The 18561-nt window shown below is 30.0% G+C and overlaps 1 protein-coding gene across 2 annotated transcripts in view; it reads right to left on the reverse strand.

The window, feature by feature from the left end:
- The window catches only part of LOC141531428 (uncharacterized), a 149041-nt gene that overhangs the window by 81839 nt on the left and 48641 nt on the right, over positions 1-18561 (reverse strand). For both annotated transcript variants that reach the window (XM_074249252.1, XM_074249253.1), the window contains exon 3: positions 441-558. The gene's annotated coding sequence lies outside the window, so the exon portion shown is untranslated. The remainder of the gene's footprint in view (positions 1-440; positions 559-18561) is intronic.

The raw sequence follows: 18561 nt of genomic DNA on the forward strand, positions 1-18561 counted from the left end.
TTTTAAATTACTCATTTTAATTTCAAGTCATCTATTAGTTACTGTATTAATTAACTGAAAGTACTTTACACAAATTCTTCATTATCAAAAGCTAATTAAATGAAAGTAAAATATATAGTCTGAGCATCTGATACTTGTTTGACAACAAAGTTAAGCCTTCTAATTTGATAACATAGTTTAGTATTTTTAACCAAAAGCCAGGAGTGAAAAGTTTACAGAGAACTGCATTTGAGTGACCCGGTTAGTTATAGAGTTTTAAATACACACTAGAGTGTGCAATGTAATTAATGAGTAATTAAAGAGTTGCTGCAGCTATGAATAGTGTTCTGGCTGACTAACAGGACAGCGTTGAATCATTAAAACAAAGTGACATTCGATAGATTAGAAAATTTATTCGATAAATACCTTTAAAAGTTAAGCGAGATTTAAATTAAATTTACCTGTTCCACGTGCCCTCCAAACTCGGTCAAACTTGACGAATCAAACGGTAAGAACTCGCCAGGGAGTTGAATGGTCTCTCATCTCTTCTTTCAACCGAGTAAGTTGTCTTTATCTTACCTAAAAAAAAAAAAAAACGAAAATTTTCATGTTTAAAATTATGATTTTAATAAATGAATAAGCAAACAAGTTTGTAAGTTTTATACGCAAATTAAATAAAAAGGAAAAAAATCCTAGAAGAATCGCGTGTTTATTATAAAAGTTTTCACCAGCGTAAAGAAGTAAAAGATAAAAGGATCCCAAGTAGAGATTAATCAAACACGAAACCCAATGATGGGGCGCCAGTCAAAAGCTTTTTATTTCTGCTCCGTTTTTTTTTTTTTTTGGCTATTGCACTGCATGAAAGTACCAAAAGGATGTATAGAGTGGCTGTGTGGTCGTTACGAGAGCTTTACTTCTGAAACTATAAACTGAATAGCCATTATTCGGGTCGGGTCAAACTTTTACTTTTTTCCAATCGAGCGATCGATTAAACACTGGCATTGTACTCCCTGAGTTTCGCTTACTCTGTTTACTTTTTACTAAAGATTCATCTCTTTATTCTTACATCGCTTTCGACAACTAAAATCACTGTGGAGAACGAAACTTTTTTAATTATAAATTGTTGAACTTAAATTTTAAGTTACAGTAGCGCTCGTAAATCATGTCTAAGATAATTATTCGTCATCTTTACTAACATTATTTGTAACTTTATATTATATTATAAATTAGATGTTATTCAAAATAAATGACTAATTTTATATAACTTTTTGAATTGATAAAAAAATAGTATGAAATCATTTTTGTTGTTTTCGAGTGGATAGATTTAAATTGTCTTAAACCGTAGAAAAATTTGGTAATATTTAATTTCACAGTCACCTGGTATTTTTGGTATAAAAAATCCCCAATTAATAATAGTGATCTTTAATATTTTTTCAGAATGTCAATTTTTTAATTTTTTGTCATTTAAAAAAAAATCATTGGCATTTTCTTTTTAATTTTATTAAAACAATTTTTGAAGAACTTAAAAAAAAAATTTAAGTACCATTTTTATAATTTATAGGAATTTTTGAAATAAATTAAATTAATTTTACATTACTGTCGTAATTTGATGTTTCAAAACAATAATTTCACAATAACGAGACTTTACTTTGTTCGAGTAAGCCGATTCTCCTTTGAAGTTTTGTAAAAATATTAATAATCAAGATTTTATAAATACATTATCAATTACTTTTCTTTCAGGAGCTTTGATACTCCTGAAGCTTACTATTATACTTAGTACTTTCTCTCCCATCCATATCGAAGTTAAAGAGAATCAATAACCAGCCGCAAGTATGAGTAATGATTGATTATAAATAACTTCTAATACTTAAAGATGAATGGCTTAAGAAATAAGCTTGATTTTTCCCGAATAGAAATTATCAATCCATTTTATTATCCGTGAAAAGAATAGATTTCACTATTGTTAGAATTATATTAATTTCCTTTGACTGTGAGGTTTTTCTTTTCTTTCGAGCGAGTAAATATCCGATGAAACCATATGTTTGTTGTCAACTTAAATGACAAAAGCTACATCTCTGTCTCGAGAGAAGTAAAGCTTGAGGATTTATTCGGTTATTTGGGTCGCGTGCAAATAAATAAAATAAATTTCTGGGACAATAAGCAAACAAATTGGAAGTGCTTTTTAAAAAGACGTCGGAAGCGATGAAAAGTGAGACATTCTTGTAACGTCGTGAGACGTTTTTCCCGAGTTTTAAAAGAATTCTCAAGTTAACTTTTATTTAACTTTTTAACTTTGAGAGTTAACTCTTTTTTCTTTCATTATTCAAGAATTTTATTTTCCCTCGGCGGGGACTTTCGGTAACTCCGTGCCGTCGAGACGCCGGAAATAGACCGTAGACCAAGTAGAGTCGATGACACGGATCGATTGAGATTTAATCACCACGCCGGACGAGAGAGAGAGTTTCACGCGAATCGATCGATTAGCGGGACATTCAACTCCCACTATCGTGATTACTGTTCTCATTGCTGTCCCGAGTCTTGAACTGATGGCTAGTTTGCTGTCTCTAGTTTCTAGTTCCTACACTTGTGTTTAGTTGTCTGTATAGTCCAGTAGATGGTAGATGGCCAAGAACATCTCCATATCCGCCCCTGCATCACCTAACCGTGCCACGCTTATCCCACACCCGACTATTCGGTGACTACTGTATTTTATCTGACATAATTAATGTCGATACGTTAACGAGACGCCAGATGTCACTTGATTAAATCCTTTCTGAGTCACCTTATGGTTGGTTCTCACACTTTAACCCTATAATGCTTTCTTTACACAATAGCTCCGTAATTGGATTTATGGAAGGCGTGAATTACTTCGGTGGTATAAATTATTGGTTATGGTACTTTATGAAATTAGATTGGTGAATTCATACGTGTAAATAATTACTTGAAAGTCCTTCATAAAAAACTTTTGTTTTAATTTTTTATTTGGAAGTTCATAGTTTAATTTTGAAACCTTTAAAAAAATTTATTTTAATTTTTTCCCTTCAGAATAAATTAATAAAAAGTATTTTTATTGTACTAAAGAATTTTTGCAAGTATCAATTTTCTTATTTATAGTTTTTTTTATCCAAAAAATCTTTCAACACATTTATAACTGTTGATTTATGATCATTTCAACTACTCATTTTTTCATAAGAGATATATATTTCATGTCAACTTTCAATTATTTTTTTCTAAAGAATATAAACAGCTACCTACCCTGAAAATTTACAATAAATTGCTTGAAGCAAAATCTACAAGGATAAAAGTTTTGAGTAGTTAATAAGTATTTGAGAAACGAAGATTTTATCCAACAAATCAATCAAAAAATGCTTGTTATTAATTCTCTAATTACTTTCTTATTAAAAAATCTATTTATTATAAATGCCATATGTACTTAAGCGTACTTAATACATTAATAATGGAGTGACGTCTCGTAGCTTTTCGTAAATAAAATTTTATCAATTTCCCGAGTATCATTGGATGTCATAAATTAAACTTATAAAATTTATGATAGCAACCTTGAAAATAAAAAAAATTTTTAAGTAATTTTTATGACAATAATAAAAGAAAAAAAATATATAAATATATTTATATGTATTAATATAATTTGCTAAATATATATATGACATGGAAGCCTTGAGTGTGCTTTCTTAGGATTACGTCATCGAACGTTACACACTTGAATTGGGTCAGTGAGAAGAAAGCATCGACATAAAAGCAGAATAAACAAATTGTAAAAGACGAATACAAATTTACGGTTATTATTCTTATTTTTATTCCATTGAATAATTTTATCGCGAAGTCATATTTATATTCAAATATAACGCATGAATAAAATGATATTTATTGCAAGAAATAATAATAATAAATTTCTAAAGGTCACGGTGATTTAAAGTCGAGATAAAAATATCTACTGAATCTTCTGAATAAAAAAATACAAAAAGGAGACTAAGATTTTATGGATAAATGATAAAGCGTTTAAAATCGGGTCTTGACTGTAAAATCTCGAACTGACGGATAAAGAAAGAGATGGGCGGGGGCGAGGAAGGATTCATGTCGGCTTCACTTTCACAATCAGCGGATTGCGCGGTACTTAAGTCCCTCTACTCTCTACTCTCAACTCTCAACTGGTTCCAACTCTTTTTTTTTTCTATTAGAATTTATTCATTCTCTCCTTCACTATAATTTTTCTTATCTTGTCTTCTAACTCTCTCAATCTCACTAATATAATGCTAACTCGAGTGCGTTCATTCACCCTACACTAATATAATATAATATAAACGTCGCAAGATTTTCATTTAACGTGTCGTCACTTAACATCCTGAATCCCGCGTATTTTATTTTTAAATTATCCGTAAATGTTAATTTATCTCCTATACTAAAAGGTGTCTGTCTTTTTCCTCATCCACAAAAATACTAAAATATTCATATCACTCACACTTGCGTATTCTAGAAATTATGTTCAAGAAAAATAACAAGAGCCTTCGAATATATTTCTAAATTTGTCACTCGTGTATCTTTTATACCATCATGATTCATCATGGCGACAAATAAACATTCATATATGTGTGTCTATACTGTACACATACTACACAGGCAAGCATCAAAATAGATGGACCTAAGGAGATAAAAATACCACGCTTATTTTAAAATAACTTCTCTTTGTTTTACTTTTTTTCTTCATATTACTATACATATTTTTCTAAGGTCGGAGGTTTCATATTATTTAGTAATTGCTACAGGGTCGTATTTCATTGACTCGGAAATTAAGATCTCTAGAGTAAACAAACATCTGCATTACTAATTTAATTTAATTTTTTATCAACAAAACAAACATTCGATTACAAGAAATAATTAATTGCAATGTATATATGTTTTGATTAAATAAATCAATAATAATTTATTTTTCGGGATGATACTCTAAAGTTTGGTAAAATTTTACAGTCATCAAACCGTACTGAATAATTTAAATTATATGTTAAAACCTTCCAATGCTAATTTTTCAACAGAATCTTTATTTCTTCATCAAAAAATAATTATCAAGTTTTTGACAAAAAATTAACTCACTCACTTAATTTTTTTTAGTTAACCCGTCAGCACTCACGTTATGAGCATTTTGCTCATAAAAAAATTTACTTTCGGTAATGTTCGGGCCAATTCGTGTATCTTCATAAGTGTATAGCTGTTCAGCCGCATGCAGATTAAACGTGAGTAAATCTCTCATCACGAGAGTAAAGATTACCGAAAAGTTCACGTGAGTGCTGACGGGGTAAGAAATTTGATATCGATTGAAAATACGAAGATATTAATTCAAGAATCAGGAACCAAAAGAACGATTGTGAAAGTTTTTTTAAGATAATTTTTTCTCGGTTAAAAACAATTCTTCTATAAATTTACTTTTCTATCAGTCGGACAAAAAAATATTCCTCTAGAATAAAACACCCTAATGTATACAGAGTAGTTGTAACAGAAGTGAATATGACGTAAAGTTAGCTCTTACGAGTTGGAGTAGATAAAATAGAGGTCCAGAAAGAAGAAAAGGGAGAGAAACTTTAATCGCGGACAGAATTGTCACCGTGGGGATTCATTCGTCCGTAGTTGAGTCTAGTCTCGCACGAGTAGAGTTCTTAGCCTTAATTCTATTCTTACTTCTGTTTGAGAGACGGTCATGACTAGAACATTCATATAATATAATATAAAATGTAATATAATACCACACGAGTGTAATGTTGCGTTTGTACATAGATGTAAGTATATATCCACATGCATAATAGCACAAGTCCGTACAGCGACTTTGGCGCGTGCGAGTGAACAAGGGATACGATTAAAGTCGAGTGACCTCACATGCACTCTATACTACAGCAAGATAGAAAGTGTACAGGTTTTTAAACACAATACTCGGCGCTTGGATGTGTTAATTTTTTTGTTGGTCTTTGCTTTACTCCTTTACAATGTTATCCTCTACTCTGTACTCGTACAGTATACACTTGACTACTAAACATTACATCTTTTCTTATTCGAGATTCGATTTCATGTATGTACACAAGTCCTTGTGCTCCAAGTAAATTTTCGTTCTTTCTCCAATCCATTCTCTTTCATTTAATTCGGTCTTATTTAATTTTATTTCTCACTCGCCTTTACGTCTTATACACTCGACATGACGTTCTGTTGCAAACACTTCAAGGGAACATCGACGTTTTGCTCGCGTCAGCAACGACGGGCAAATATTAGCTAACGGACAACGCTCTCTTGGGTGTACCAAATCGTAATCATTATTATTCTTTATCCGCCTTTTTCAGATTAGATGTCTTTTTTTATCACTTTTCTCACATTTTTATTTTATTGTGTTATTATTATGAGTAACGTCGGGAATTTATTATACGCGGAAGTTGACTCGGACTGAAAAGTTAGTCATTTTTTTAAGACAATGGAAAAATTACTATCTTTAGAGGGAAAAATAATAAAATTGCCGTGCTATCTTGATTGACTTGATTTATCGGTGATGTAAGTTCAACAATTGATAGATAGTAATCTCGATGAGAATTAGTAACAGTGATTTGTTCGATTAGAGTCATCGATTTGATGTATAGCAATTCCAATACTAGTATTTAAGGTTTAAGTGACTTTAAGTCATGTAATTCACGAAATATCTATCTATAGATTGTCTGTTTCTGGTTACACATGTTTAAAAAATAACTTTTCCGCTCAGAAAAGAGTTGATCTGGAGAAAGAAAAAATTTTCTTCGTTCGATTAAACTTAACTTTTTGTTTTGGTGAATATTTTTTTTTTAATTGAGAAAATTAGTTCTCTAACAAAAAAAAAATTTTTTTTTGTTGCACTTTTAGACGTAGAAGCCAATTAATTTACTGGACGTAAGTGCTTAAAATCGCGCCCAAAATTTTTTTTTTCTTAAAATATTTCAAAAATTGGAAAATTTGAAATTATGAATTTTTAAAATTTTGAAAAATTTTTTCCTTTTGTATTGTGATTTAAAAAATAAATTCACGTTAATTTTCTAATTTTTATGGCTGAAAATAAACGAATAAAATTCACTTAAGCTTTTTCATTTCCATAATTTAACCACAATAACTAGGATTTCCTTAAACCAGAAGTTTTAAATAAAAATCCATATGCATAATTGTGGTGGAAATTAAATTCGAATAAATAAATATTGACTAGAGTGCCCACAAACGTATAGATAATACCGAGTACTGTAGAGAGACAGAGAGGGATAGAAAATACGTGGACATGTCATGGGCATAATATAAAGATATGAAGAGTGTCTGAGTACGATTACGAGTAGGAGTACGACGAGTAGAGGTCGATGAAAGAGGAAGTAACGGGCGGAATGAAAAGAGAGGGTTTTGCAGAGAGTTGATGGCCTGGAGGAAATTGAAAAAAGACGCCCAGAGTGATGGCGAAAGAGTAAACGAGTATAGTATAGTAGTCATAATAAAGAGCAAGAGAAAAAGAGTGAGAGTGGCAAGTGATGGAGGAGATAGATAGAGTGGTAGTGCTTTGCTTGGTATACGAATGGAACGTAACAGGCGAGATGTAAAGAGAAGGAAGAGTAGTATGGAGGAAAGCACCGTTTATGGACGTGGAGATATGCAAATAGATCTCGTTCACTATTCAGTCGCGTCTCTCGACCCATTGACTTGTTGATCTCGTGCGCCAGAAGCCACTAGCTCCAGAGTCACCGCTTTATGAGAGACGTGCATGAAAAGTCTCTTGAGAACCCACACACTCAGCTCTTCTTCATAATACATAACAATACAATGTTACACTATTCTCTTGTTAGGATATTGTCTTCTTCGTGATTCACTTTTAATCTTACACTCTATTTTATTCTCATTTATTATTATTAGACTGATAATCGCTTTTTAATTTACTTTCGCTAAATCTTTCGGTACTTTATCGACAAGTTTTATTTAAAATTTTTAAAAGTAATGTATGAAGTTAATTTATAATCAACCATTAATTAATAATCATTGGTATGTAATTCAATTCAATCTTATACCAATAATTGTAATTTAATCACAATTCATTAAACTATTTCAATTTAATTCACTAATTAATGATAAATAATATTTTCGTACGCCGTGGCGTTTATTTTTATATAATTATAAATAATTAAACAGAGGGCTTTATTAAATTTTTGTACCTAATTATTCTTAATATTTTCATATTTTAAGGAGATTTTTTATATTTTTTTAATCCTTTAGTACCTACATGATTTTAAGTTTCTCACTTGCACTGAAGTGAAGTCCTATCATATAATGGATGTTATTGCATGAGTAAAAACATTATTATACAGCCTGAGTGATGAAGAGTTAACTTGAAAATTATTTTAATTAATACATTATTTTTTATTTAAAAATCGAATATATAAAACAATTTTGCAAGCAAAATTTTTTCACTCCGAGAGAATCACTATAAAGAATTTTGTATTCTGGTATCAAAAAAGTTTTTATTTTTAAGTCAAGAAGAATTTGCTTCAGATCATTCAAATCCTCAAAATTTTTTTTCTTGGTTAAAAATAATTTATTTTGAGTCATAAAATTTTTCCTTGTATATTTTCGAAAAACCAATTTAAAAAATTATATCGTTATTATTAATTCATATAATAGTTGATAATTTAAATCGTTAAAAATAAATCAGATTTACTGATTAATATCTCTACGAATTGTCAATAAAATACCCAACAGTAACGATGCGATAAAAATAAATCAATAAACTTGAAACACCTGACCGAGAATTTACTCGTTTTTTGGTGTGAAGCTATTTATATTGCTCATACATGGATTTATACATATAACGACAATAATATATCGGAAAAAACTGTGTAATGTAAAAACAAAAAAGCGAGCCTATTTTATAATTGATGACACTTGGTAATTTACGTGAGTGATATATTTAAATAATAATAAATACGAAGATAATTGATTCAGTCGGTGTTATGTGTTATGTATGTCTATTATATATCTATCGCGCTCAACCTTGGCTGTCATAACGAAGACCATTAATAATCTCGTCCCGCATACATCAGCGGCAAAGCAACTAAAGCAACCAGAGTGTCTATATATATAAGTAGACATAGTAATACTTATTATAACGAACCAAGTGCTATGCAGCTTGACGTCTTGACGAAGAAAGAGTAATTATCGCGCGATAATGCACACGAGGTGAAACTACTGGAGTTCGTACGTACCTACGAGCTTGTTAACTGGCCTTGTTTTCGGTCGAGGTTATTTCTTGTTTCATTATACTTACTACTTACTACATACTACACTTTACTTTACTACAATATCAGTGTATAACTATATATACTACTAGCAACCCGGCCACGCGTTGCTGTGGCTGAGTGATTTAGAAAACGTGCACAACACTAAGAAAATTTGAATTAAAACGTACCGCCATCTATGATATATTTATGTCAGGCAGTACTACAGTTAACTAAAAGGCGCCATCTGTTTCAGACTTATGAAACTTACAATTAATAACAATGATCAACATAAGTAATCATTTTATTGTTAATTAATAAATACTAGAATTCAAATTTGCGCGCGCAAGCGCGCGCATGAATTTAGGGTTTGCATATATTTTTATGCTTTGATATATTTGACCAATCACGTTACGAATAGTTTGCTTACATGATATATTTTCATATTTTTCATGTAAATTATAAAAGTGGATTGCGACCATGAATTGAAATGAAAACTATCCTATCTCTCAAGTTGGAACAAAACACACATTTTAAAGAGAAAATAACTAAAATCGGTTAAGTAGTTTAGGAGTCCATCGCGGACAAACATCGTGACAGGAGATTTATATATATTAAGATATTATTTTATTTATACTGTTTACCGAGTGTGCTGCTATTACATTATTATGTTTATACTATTTTCATCTACTGAGGAAATTATTTTTGGTAAACACGTATTTACTTGTCGATAATTGAAAAATTACTTCAAAAGTCTATTAATTAATTTATCAAAAATAATGTATCAATTTATTTCGATTTAATATCAAAAACATTTTATAATTGTTAAATAAATTTCAAATTAAGGTTACAAAAATCCAAATAAAAAATTAAAAGTTGAAAAGAGTTTTTTTTTATGTTTTTTGTGAAAAGATAAATAGGAAAAAATTTTTTTAATTTCAGTATTTATTTTTTGAAAAAAGATCATTGATAATTTTTAACAAAAAGTATTAAAATTTAATATTATTTAAAAAGTTTTACTCTGTTAAAAAATTAGTTTTCGTGGAGTTAAATTAATTTGATCTTAAGTTATTTTAAATACACAAATTTTATAAAGAAATAAATTAATCATTAAATCAGATTTATCTTATTAAAAAAAAAATTGTGTATCTATAATAAGATTTGGATTAAATTTCATAACTTTATTGTGTTGTCTAATAAAAAATTTAAATTTTATACTTCAAAGGTTTCTAAAAAAGAGAATTTTGGAACATATTTTTGAAGAAAAAAAAAAAAAAAATTGGTAAGAATAATTAAACAGGTAGTTTGTCGTAAGAGGACAAAGCACACAGGTTTGTTGGTGCAGATAAAGACTCAAAAGAATTTAAATTGATTGCCAGTGAGTAAATGAGAATCGGTATTTACGATAGAACGATTTCACGGGATATTTACAGCCATGATACGCCCGAGGGAGATTCACTTGCCGAGAATTATATTACACTCCGGGCCTGTTGGTTCACTTGCAAGCTGAGCTAGTCTACCGCCGCTCACAAACCACCAACTCAAAGGTTTATGTAACGAATAACGAACAACCATGGGCATGGACATTACCACGAGAAACAAGGTAAGAAAGATATAATAATAAAGCAAGAAGAACGGGGAACGGCTCGATGCTCTTGGGAGCATGCGCCAAAAGCGATGATACCAATAATTTATCAAAAACAACAATAATAATATAAAATAAAAATAGTAAGCTATGTCACACTGAGACTGTTAATCGCGGTAATGAAAAAACTCAAATGCACTTTTTTGTTTTATTTTTTAAATTATACTCATAATAACAATTTGTAGTCATTATCCTCAAGATTGGTAAATTTTATTTTTCAATATTAAAACCGCTTCAATCCTCTAATTTGGCGTCATTTTTATTGATAATTTTAATCACAACGTTTTAGCAAGCATTATTGCCTTATTGATGATTTTTGTAAAATTAACTTGAAAGTAATAATTGCAATATCAAAAAAAAAAAAAAAAAATTTCCATGTTTGATTTTGTAAGTAATTTTCATTAAATACGCAAAAGCTTTGATGGTACCCATTTGATCGTTAAAAAAAAGTAAATAATAATAATGAAAACAAAAATAATTAAAATAGAAGATTCTCTGACGGACATGAGAGAACATAATAATTCATTTGATACTAAGCGGGAATTGAATATGATGTTGTTGCGAGCAGCGGGATAATTTAAATTCAATGTGTTCAGCGTAAGCTTTGGCGCAGCATGCTCGTCGTTCCATAGCAAGAGAGCAACCGCGCGATACGTCACGCACGACACGCTTTTAGATATAATATATTTACACATATATATCTTTATCTGTACACACATAAACAAACATAAGCTGCAGATGAAAAACATTTATTCATTGAACACTATACGTCGATTCGTCGTGATGAATGCACCGAGATTGTTGATGTCACTCTCTATTTTTTTCTCTTTATCACTTTCTATCTGCTCTGCTTGGTTCCATGGAGCATACCAGAATTCTGTTGATTTTTCGTCGTTCAGCATATTTGTATGTATATTAGTACGTATGTATGGTAAAAACCGAAAACGATAAAAAGGGAGTATAGTATGTATAGTTCTTTTATCAGGCAAATGCACTTTGGGCATTGAAAAAAAGGTAGCTCCGGCTTGGACTTTAGCTCCGAGCTTAAACACTGAATTTTTATTGGCACGTTACGTGATTTGCTCTTTATCAATATCAATAACTCTTGTCCACATTCACAGTAGAGTATTTCACTATCTACGAATCAACAGAATGAAATATAATAAAATATACATTACTAAGCTGAGTAACCCTTTGTTTACATTTTTATTTTTATTTTTTTATTTATTGTTGTTTCTTTTTATTATTTATTCAATTTTCAAGTTTGTTTAAAAGGTTTGCCTTGTTTATTTTTATAATATTTTTATTAAGTCCATTATCGCGAGTCGTATTTTGTATCGATTGTACCTTTTGGCCCCAAGTTTTATTATCGAAGCTGCTGCACGGAACCACCTAGTGTAGAGTAGAGTACTATATATGTGAAGTCTGCAGTGTGTGGAGTAGAGCGGGTGGATAATGTACGATAAAGTTTCTCTTGCTTCAACTCTTGTGCTTTCTCTTTCTCTTCAACTATGCTCGTTCGCTCCCCCGCATATCATGTGGCGAGTGTGTAAATGAGTTAACTCGTGTGTTTGTAAATATGTTTATATATATATATATATATATATATATATATATATATATATATAGATCTGTATAATGTGTCTACTCATGTGGGTTCATGTGAGTGTGAGTGTGTGTGAGTTATTTATTCTCGCTTCGTGACGCGCCCACGCGTTCTACACTCTGACGTGATATAGCCGACCGAGACTAAAAAAAACACGCAATCACTGATGTAAGAGAATTATCTTATTATTAGTCGTTTATTATATACGTATTAAAAATCCATTTTATTTCAATTGTTTAATAATAAACGTAACATATTTAAATTTACTTAATACTTTGTTAAGCGGTTTTTATTTTCATTTCAAGTACATACTGCAGAATCGCGATTACTGGTGGAATTTTTGACGGTTCAGGATTATTGGAATTCTATTTAGATTATTTTTATTTTATTACAGTTTGGAGATTTATTCGAATGGATCCAAAAATTTAGTTGAAATTTTTTTTTTTTAATATTTTATTGGAAGTTGTATTACCAGATACATTTTTAGATATTTTAAACAACAATATTAAATTCCAAAGTTCACGTTTTCGAGGCTCTTATACATTGTACTGTACGAGACACCGAAGAAATAAAATGTTTACTTGCATGCTAACTGAAAAACCTTCATTAAAATAGACATTAAACTAATGAGTAGAAGCGTAAAGTTATCTTTAAGAAATTTTCATAATGACTCTAATATTTCCAACAATTGACATGAAGTATCCCAAGCTTTTTTACGGTTTAATAATTTTTTTTTTAATTCCTCTAGTATCATTTAAAACTTGTTGGAAATTATTTTCTACTGTTTAGTTTGGTTTTTTATTACAGTGTTTTATTATTATTATTATTATTATTATTATTATTATTTTTTTTATTGTAAAACGTACAAAACTCCCTAGTTGATCCTGATCTTAATCTTATGTTCGTCTCAAAGATTAAACTATGCAAATCTTATTAAATTATTGTATCAGTATTGTCATCAGTCATTGATAAATGTGGAAAGTTATAATTTAATCTGACGTTTTGAAGTAGCGAAAAATAAGTTCAAAGATTCTGTTACATACATAGGTACAAGCGACACTAATAAAATCATGTTAAAAAGTGATACACTTCTAACAAGTTTAAAATTTATCAAAACTAAAAGCTCGGACAGCGTTGCCAATTTTTTCAAATGAATATATACACGTACGGAACTGACTAGGTGAAGTACAAAAACAGCAAAAAGTTTGGAGCTTATCAATTACGAGTACTGGCTGCCTCTACTCTATATACACTTCAACACAAACTTTTAGCTCCAAGTATTGCGATACAACTACTTTTAAACGCTGAATATTTAAAATTAATTAAAATTTCAAGCATAAAAGTGGATAATAAATAACAAACAGAAATTTATTAAATTAATTTATAAATTTGACATTTTTCATTTATAAATACCACATATATCCGATAGAATACGAATCCTGTATCGAGTGTTCCTATTAACTGGCATATTTCAATTCACTGTGAAATAATGAAATATTTCTGAATAATTAATAACAAGAGGTTATGAATAGTTGATTTGGGTTATTAAGAGAATGAAAAATAAATATTAAATACAGTCTTCCGAGTATTTTAATTATCAAACGTAATTTAATTTACATAAACAGGTTATTAGATTAAAAATCTTATGAAGTATATTAACAATAATAATTATAATGATAATGGCAACGAAAAAAATGATTTGAAGTATACAAAGTATTTAAATTATTAAAAAGCATTTAAACAGATCGTTCATGCATAGCAATATGTTTTAATAATTACATGTATGAAGCTATTAAAGTCAACTGTAGACAGTCTAGATTGGAGTAAATAATAAACGAGCAATAAATATCCGAATAAATGTGCAGTCATAAATAAATAAAATTAGGTAATAAGAATTAATGTTGAATAACATTAAATCATAACTTTTGGGATTTTGGGAGTCGAGGTTTTATTTTACCGAAAATAGATAACTCTTGTTCGTATTCTCTTTGCCCGGGTTTTCAGCTTTTCCAATCTTCCGTGCTTAACTCTCCTGTCTTTTTATTTTCCGTCTCTACTCTAACATTGGTTAGGTATACACTACTTTTATTTCTTACTATTCACAACTGAACCTTTTCCTTTCTTTTTAATGCCCACATTTATGCGGATAGAGCAGAGGTATAATATATGTTTCTAAAACTCTCTCTCTCTCTCTCTCTCTCTCTATATATATATATATATATATTACATCTATATAATACTAGTCGTTCAGTAAATATAAGATAGAGAAGCGAATTATTGATACCGTGAACACGCTACAGTGCAGATGCAGTGGTGTAGTCGAGGAGGTAAAGTTATCGAGCCAAAGTATAAACTACAAAACTCCCTCCTACAATATACAGCTATGCATCCATGTACATGAACGAATATATATTTAGATAAGTATATATACGATGCACCGTGCCCCGTGTATATGAATATGTACTTTACTTTAAAGTGATACCCGTACGTTCTTTTCACGATAAATTTTATCCGGAATTTTTTTTTTTTTTTTTTTTTATGTATTTTACAAATATTTTTCATGCTTTACTTACGGCGTGATAACTTGTTTTATTTCGGTATAAATTGAATAAAATAACTAAGAAATATTGTAGATTTGTTTTTTAACTTCCCGCTAAGAAAATTGAAAATTTTCAAAAATTGAGAAGTTAAATGTTTTATAAAATACTTGTATCATGTCTAAAATACTCCTGAACTTCATAATATTCTTGTAGAGCAGAAAATCTTTGAAAATAAACACTAGTGAAACTTGAAATTAAACACAATTTTCTTCCGTAAATATAAATGAAAATTTACATTTCATCGAATAAAATTTTAGTTATAATTATATATTTACTAAAAAAAGAAGCGGCATGATGGCCGAGCGGACTAAGTCATTATCCCGTTATTTCGGTTGCCCATCATGCCGTGAGGCGAGGGTTCGAGCCCCGACGGTTGTTAGAATAGTTCCAACACCAACTGTCGAGGGTCGCTCCGGTAGCCGAACTGTACTTGCATGGGTTTTCTGTGGTTTCCCCATCGTCACTATTCCAACAACCGATCGAAAGGGGTGAGGAATAGGGTAAATGCAGTACAGAAAAGCACAAGTCGGTCCACAGCCGCATCGAGAGTAATTAAAGAAATGTGCAAGAATAATATATTGAATAATATTGAAAGAGAGTGCAGATACGTTGATAATAAAAAAATGGAGAATATACTGGAATATGTTGATAATAAAAAGTGGATGAGGGTTGAAAGATTGTGTTGAATATAAAAAAAAAAAAAAAAAAAAAAAAAAAAAAGCGAAGAACATACGATGATAATAAGAGAGAAATAACTATATGTGAAGACGCTGAGACAATCAGCCTTGTAAAAGCCAAAAACCGGTATACAAGTAAAACTCATAATAATATAATAATATTTACTAAAAAAAGTTGAGGTTACAGAGCTGAAAAAAATTTCATAGCTTTGAACATTTATACTATCCAAATAAAAATAAGATTTAAAATTTTCAGTAAACATCAAACATTTACGAATAAAAAAATGAACTGATCAATCAAACTAATATTTTATTAATGTATTCGAAAGTTTGAAAATTATCCACCGTTTAAGAAAAAAATTTGAACCAAGACAATTATTTTGGAGAAGCTCTTTGCCTTGAACCAAAAAATAAATTTTTTTGATCAAGAATTTTTCCGTTAATTAAATTTATCAAAATAACGTTAATTCCAAATTGTTGTTCTCAAATCAAGCTAATTTTTTGGTTAATTTATTATAAAATGCACGAGATCGATTAAAAAGTTCTACTTTTTATAATTTTAAACTGTTGATTTTGATAAACCAATAAATGTAAATGTCTAGCGGAAACTTAAATTGATCCGGGAGCACTGATAAGTGAATAAACTCGGAGCTGACTAGAAGTATCATGTCTGCATGACATCCCCTACATCCGCAATTATTTTTCAGGGATCTTTGGAGTCCGTTATATATGTGCACAAGATCTTGAACTGAAGTGAGCAATTTGGAGACATTTGCCTGGCAGTATTTCTTCTCGATTGAGCTTTGTAGTGTGTTGACTTTTCTCAGTATGCTACAGTACGGGTATATCAGATTTAAGTCCGAGAAATGTTTAGCCACCGGACTATTTTAAGTCTACCCGGAATCCGTACCGTGCTCTACACTCTATATTGCGCTAAAGTTTAGATTGCATAGATACAAAGTGGAAGGAAGAAGCTCTAATAAAGTAAACAACAATCTTGTTGCAGTGACTGACTTACCAGAGTTTACTTTGTTTAAAATGGTCTTGACAAATCAGTAGTTTAAATTTATTCAACGATATTGGATAACATGAAAACTTTGTACAGTGTCGAGTCAATTCGAGTCAATTGTCGCTTCACGTCAAGGGTAAGAGTAAGAGTAAGAGTTAACAGCACAATCAACGATTACTTTGATAAAATTTTATCCCCCACACTAATTTATTGTACACCTCTACTCCCTGTAGTGCTCATACCTAACCGTTTCGTTATACTCTGCACACTACCGACAGTGCCTCACAGCATACTCTCTTTACTTCTCGTTTATTCTCTACTTCGCTTCATGAATTTTCATTGCTGAATAATAAATCGCGTTGAATAGATCCCGAGTAAGCCCAAAAGAAAAAGAACAAACAATTAAAAAAAATAAAATATTTATATATATTTTTAAATTATTTGAAAAACTTTAACTTGCATTCAATTTCATCTCTACGATCAATTACTAACTCAATTACTATTGATTTTTATTTTGAGAGTTCTATTTAATTACTCGAAATATTTACGTTTTATTAACTCGATGAGATTGCTTTGTAATCATACTTCAAAGGGCCAATAGTTTTCTTTATTTTATCAAAATTGTTTCTCTCTGATTCGATGAAAATTTGTTTAATACTCAATAATGATGTTATGAATGTATTATGAAAATTTAATTTAATTTAACTACTATCAATTATTACACAAAATTAGAAGAAATCTGTCAGGTAGTGAAGAGTCAGAGTCGTATGGCTGATATCCAGAGGAACTCAGTCCGAATCTCGGTGAAGTTCAAAACTTATCTAGATTGGATATGAGTACTCAATTTATCAATCCAAGTTTTTGGATTTGATTCAAGACATTCAAACTCTTCAAAATTATTTTCTTAATTCAAAAACATTTTTTTTTCTGTGGGCATATCCAAAAATATCATTTACAGGTTTTCTGAACCTTTTTTTTTTTTTTTTCTAAAAATAATATATCTTAGAACCACTCCTTTAATTCAACGTCTCAATCAAGTCATCAAATTTTAATAAAAGTTGAAAGTCTACAATTGAATGAAATAGCAGTTTTTACTCATTACTTTTAATTGATTGTGATTCACGTAAAACAATATTGTGATATTCTCACAGATAAAATTTCATAAATACTAAAAAAAATATTTGTACTCGTAAAATCGATGAACTAAAACGTTATTTCCGTAAAATTACCAACCGGGATTCAAACTATAAATATAACATGTGAATTTTTATTAAAAATTCCATGAACCGTTTTATGATTTAAATATTTTACGAGAAAAAAAAATGTAAAATCGGATCATGGATTAACGAATGGCATAAAATATTAAAATATTCATTTTAAAAACTCGATAACTATTTATATTAGTACAGCCATGGGTCAAGAAGTATAAAATAAAATTTTCCAGCAAACTTTAGATTATAATGACAGGAAAAAATGTTGAATGAAAACTAAAATTCAATACGCATAAATAATGAAAGAGAATAAAATATAAATAAAAAGTAACATGATAGCAAAGCGTTGAAAATAAACAGGTAATTTAATCTGTTGTAATAATCCTTATCGTGCAGAGCACAACAAAGATTACAAATACACATGACATTATACATAACACTACACGGGTGTATGGTGTACAATACTTGATTTGGATTGGAACCAGCCGGAGAGTGAAATTACAAGAAGCGATTGAGGCTTTTTCCTGCTCTCCCCTTTTCTCTTCCCCAGTCGGGAACCCCAACACATCCC

This window comes from Cotesia typhae, unplaced genomic scaffold, assembly GCF_013202065.1.
Source record: "Cotesia typhae breed Kobodo isofemale line unplaced genomic scaffold, CoteBio_Ctyphae contig_5, whole genome shotgun sequence".
Taxonomy (NCBI): domain Eukaryota; kingdom Metazoa; phylum Arthropoda; class Insecta; order Hymenoptera; family Braconidae; genus Cotesia; species Cotesia typhae.